Source organism: Aegilops tauschii, chromosome 5 (assembly GCF_002575655.3).
Source record: "Aegilops tauschii subsp. strangulata cultivar AL8/78 chromosome 5, Aet v6.0, whole genome shotgun sequence".
Taxonomy (NCBI): Eukaryota; Viridiplantae; Streptophyta; class Magnoliopsida; order Poales; family Poaceae; genus Aegilops; species Aegilops tauschii.
The window spans coordinates 71,937,703-71,943,158 of NC_053039.3; positions in this window are offsets into that span (position 1 = coordinate 71,937,703).

Genomic DNA, 5,456 nt, shown 5'->3' on the forward strand with positions numbered 1-5,456 from the left:
AACCGAAGCTAACGAGAGAAGCAACCCGGAAAGAAACAAACAACATAGTAAACAACCACCACATACACATGGCATGATGCACAAACAAGTATGATGCATGTCCGGTTTAAAGAGGCATGGGATGGCAAAGTGCACAAACGAAACTACAAGTTAAGTGGAGCTCAATATGCAACGAGTTGCATATTGACGAAGCACCACATCAATTGTTTAGTTCGCTCTTGTTTATGTACCCAACAATATTAAATGTTATTAAACATGGCAAGGGGTGAAGCACAAGTAAACTAACTATTTAGGCAAGTTTAAATGAGGCCGGAAATAACAAACAACAATTCCGGAAAATCCCCATTTGCATATTTTAGATGTGGTACTGTTCTGCCATAAATGCAATTTTAATGTTGTTAAACAGCAAAACAAAGTGCACCATGTTAAACTAGGCATTTTTCTACCCCATTTACATATAAAGAACATATAATTCGGAGTTACGGTTAAATAGTTATGAAATAAATCATTTTAACATGGCATTTGAGAAAATTTAACCAAACAGCAATTTAAACATTTTAACATGGGATGAAAGTTGCATATTATGAAACTAGATGAAATTCTGAGCATTTTACATGTTTAAATCATTTTAATCCGATGCACGGTTAAAGAGTTATTATATGCACGAACACTAGGGGTTTTTCTGTAAAACAGCAATTCACTGGATAATTAGACAAATCGTTCGCAGGAAAAAAAATGGTGACTCGGGCCGAAACTGAGAGGGGCTGGGGAGTTGCTCACATCGGGCTGAAACTGGCTAGGCCCATAGGAGCAGGGGCGCTGGAGGCTCACCATGGGCCTTGGCCCGTGGGTGGAGCTGGCTGCAGGCCTGGCCGCTCGGGCTGACGAAGTGGGCGCTTGGGGCTGGAGGATGCTGGCCCAGGCACGGTCAACGCGAGGAGCAGGGGCGCTGGCAGGGACTTGGCGAGGCACTCCGACGAGGAAGATGGCCGGCGCGGGCTCCCGGGCATGGGGAGGCGACGCGGAACTGGCGGGGAGGCGCAGGAAAGGGACGGCCGCGCGGGACAGAGGTGGACTCGGGGCTCCGGCAGGAGGAGCTTGAGGCGCAGGGGACGGCGAGGCAGGGGCGCGGACGAGGATGGCCTGCTGGCTCCGGCGACTAGCGACGGCGGGGACGAGGTGCTCGGGGAAGGGGAGCAACGCGGTGCGCGAGATGAAGACGAGCAGGGTCGACGAGGTTGAGTGGACGCACGCACGGGAGGAGAGGAGGAGGGCGACGACGATGTTGCTGTTGCTGTCGCCGGCGGCGGCGAGCTTCGGCTCGAGGAGACGAACGGGGTCGCGACAACGGGAAGCTGCAGGAGATTGCGAAGATGGTGGGCATCAGACAGAGGAGGAAGAGGCGAGGCCTTGGCATGGGCGCGCTGGACAGCGGCCGCAAAGAGGCTTTAGATCGGGAGCTCCTCTCCCGTTCGGATTTGGAGGAGGAGGCACCGGCGAGGTGGATCGAGAGGGGATTTGGCAGGTAGGATCTGGATCGATCCCAAGGAAGGAGGAGACTTGTTCGAGCGCTCCGGTTGGGCTGGTGGGGAGATCGAGGAGAAGGTGGGTGGAAGGATCAGACAGATCCCAAGGAAGAGTGGCGGCGGCGCTAGGGTAGGATCCCTAGAAATTAGGGTTTGGTCTAAAAATGGACACGGAGGTCTATATATATAACAAGTGAATTTTTGATAGGGGCATTTGGTCCCTCTGATTAAAATCGGACGATCGAGAAAATAATAGGTAGGGAGTCCAAATAAGAAAACGGAGATGTTTTGTAGATGTTTGGGGATGATCCGAATCCAACGGTAACAACAAACCGGGTCGGGTACGGGACAAGCTTCGGACGCACGGGAGGGGATCGCGGGCTGACGAGAGAGGTTAGTTGGTTTGACAAGAGGGAACCGAAAACACGGTTGGTCTCGGAACGGTCAACGAAGACAAGGGGGAAACGCGGCAACTACGAACGAATGCAAGTTTTAAAAACAATGACGACAACGAGTGCCGATGCAATGCGGATGATGTGATGATGAATGCAACAAACAATAAAGCACACGACGGACACGAAATATATGGAAGGCGTCTGGAGCGTCGGTCTCGGGGCGTTACACCTTGAGCTACTAGACGTGCCTTATTCCTCACCACAAGGCCATTTTCATCTTGCTTGTTGCGGTAGATCCACTTTGTGCCAATGATATTGTGTTTGCGAGGATCTGGACGATTGACCAGTTCCCAAACGTTGTTGAGCTCGAACTGATGTAATTCTTCTTGCATGGCCTGAATCCACTCAGGCTCCAGAAATGCTTCATCTACCTTAGTGGGCTCTGAGATAGAGACAAAAGCATAGTGCCCACAAAAGTTGGATAAATGTGAAGCTTTTGAGCGTGTGAGAGGACCTGGTGCTTCAATGTCATCGATGATCTTCTCAACTTGCACTTCTTTTGCAACGCGAGGATGAGTAGGTTGTCGTCGAGGAATTTGATCAGCATTTTCTTCAGCACCATTTTCTTCAGCAATTTCTTCAGGTGCATTAGCTCGACGTTCTTCACATTCTGGAATGAATTCTTCAGCAGATTCTTCGGTAGGGATGACATCCTCAGTAGCCTTGAACTTGATAGTTTCCTCAGGTGCTGGTTCATCTATCATAGAGGGTAGGTGCTCTCTTTGCGAGCCATTAGTTTCATCGAACCGCACATCTACAGTTTCAACAACCTTGTGAAGAACGGTCTTGAAGACTCTGTAGGTGTGCGAGACCTTTCCGTAACCAAGCATAAAACCTTCATGTGCTTTTGATGCAAATTTAGCATTGTGATGAGGATCTCTAATCCAACATTTAGCACCGAAGACTTTGAAATAACTCACATTGGGTTTCTTGTCAGTGAGGAGTTCATGGGCAGTATTCTTGAAAAATTTGTGAAGATATACCCTGTTAATGATGTGGCATGCAGTATAAATTGCCTCAATCCAGAAGTGACGAGGCGTCTTGTACTCATCAAGCATAGTGCGAGTCATCTCAACAAGAGTTCTGTTCTTGTGCTCCACGACGCCATTCTGCTGAGGAGTGTAAGGAGCAGATAACTCATGAGTAATACCAAGTTCATCAAGATAGTCATCAAGACCAGAATTCTTGAACTCAGTTCCATTGTCACTTCTGATGTGCTTGATCTTCACACCAAAGTTGGTTGAAGCCCTCGAGGAAAATCGTTTGAAGACTTCCTGCACTTCATGTTTGTAAGTAACAATGTGTACCCATGTGTAACGAGAGTAATCATCAACAATAACAAGCCCATAGAGAGATGCGTCATTTGTGACAGCTAAGTAATGGTTAGGACCAAAGAGGTCCATGTGAAGCAATTCGAATGGTCGAGTAGTGGTCATGATAGTCTTCGCTGGATGCTTAGCCTTGGTCATCTTTCCAGCTTCACAAGCTCCACACAAGTGATCCTTGAGGAATTTGACATTCTCAATGCCAATGACATGCTTCTTCTTCGCAAGCGTGTGCAAATTCCTCATGCCTGCATGACCAAGTCGTTGATGCCATAGCCAACCTTCTGAAGCTTTTGCAAGTAGGCACACGGCTGGTTGCAGTCCTGTAGAGAAATCAACAATATACAAGTCTCCTCTCCTAAAGCCTTCGAAGACTTTGGAATTGTCAGCTTCCATAACCACAACACAACGATACTTGCCAAAGACAACTACCATATCAAGATCACAAAGCATTGAGACAGACATGAGGTTGTATCCTAAGGACTCGACAAGCATGACTTTGTCCATGTGTCGACCCTTTGTGATCGCAACCTTACCTAGACCCAATACCTGACTTTTGCCTTTGTCAGCGAAGATGATATGCTTCAGATGCGATGGTGATAAGGGAGCATCAATCAATAGATTCTTGTCACCAGTCATGTGATTTGTACATCCACTATCGAGGACCCACTCAGTGGCTTTGGGTTGATCATCCTGCAGATGAATTAGTGTAGCTTACGAACTTCATATACTTCATCAGTGAAGAATATGACATCAATTCATCAGATCAATTTCATCAAGCAATAGAACAGATAAAGCTGTATGAGGATGTGAGAAATGAAAGTTCATTTCTTCATGATTAGCCTGCGTCCTTTCAGGCACTCTTCAGGTCTCCAGCAAATTCTTCAGACGTTCAAGCACGTCTGGAGACCTGACCCTCCATAAAAGATTAGTTCTTTTTCTTCACCACCCACATCTGAAGGGGTGGCAAAGAGTTCATCACTCTGCGAGCTCCATATGAGAAAGGTGGCATAGAAGCTAATCCATTTCGTTTCACATAAGAGAAGTTAGGGTAAGCATATGAATAAGAAGAGAAATTCTTCGAGGACTTATGAACATAATGATTAGAAGAATAATGCTCATATTCATAGCCCTTGGCTCTTCCCTGTGAAACAGAGTTGTTAGCACGATGATGTTCATATGAGGACTTTGATCCTCTTGAGGAATATGATCCATATGAAGAATTTGGTCCATATGAAGAATTTGATCTGGGTTCCTGTTCTTCACAGGTGGTGTCATGAGGACATTCACCTGAAGACTTTCAAGGCACCTTTTGGGAACCCAGATTTTCTTCATAGGGGAACCGTTCCTGCAGTTAGTGCCAACATATCTAGCAAATACTTCACCATTCTGAGTTTTAAACAGATTGTAGTTGGAGTCAAATGACTCATCAGAAGAATGAGAAGATTCACATGTAAAGCCAGATAAATTAGATCGATCAACTGGAGGTCCCTTTGCAGCAACCCATGAGGTTTTGGGGTACTGCTCAGGCTTCCAGTATGTACCATCAACATTGAGTTTCCTCTCAAAGGCAATACCCTCTTTCCTAGGGTTCCTGTTGAGGATCTGCTTTTTAAGCACATCACAAAGAGTCTGATGCCCTTTGAGGCTTTTGTACATGCCTGTCATGTACAATTCCTTCAGCCCTGCATCGTTAGTGATACTAGCAATGTCCTCAGATGAGGAATTAATGATAGCAGAGACAGTTGAGGAATTTGTAGCATTAGAAGCATTTGAACATTCAGGTGAAGAATTAGCAGATTCACGTTCAATGCACTTCAAACATGGAGGAACAAATTCTTCCTGAGCAGCGCTGGTTTGTTGAGCAAGTAATGAATCGCGCTCCTTCTGAAGATCTTCATAACTCACTTTTAGCTTCTCAAGATCTTGCTTTCTTTGAAGAAATTCATAAGAAAGCTTCTCGTGATCAGATAAGAGAGTGTTATGATTACCTTGAAGGTTGTCAAACCTAGTCTGAAGTCTCTGAAGATTTTCAGTCAAGGTTTTAGTGCGATCCATTTCTTCACCCAACATATCATCACTTTTGTCTAGCATGTTTTGAACCTTTTCAAGGGCCCTTTGTTGTTTCACAGCAATCTTAGCAAGTTTAG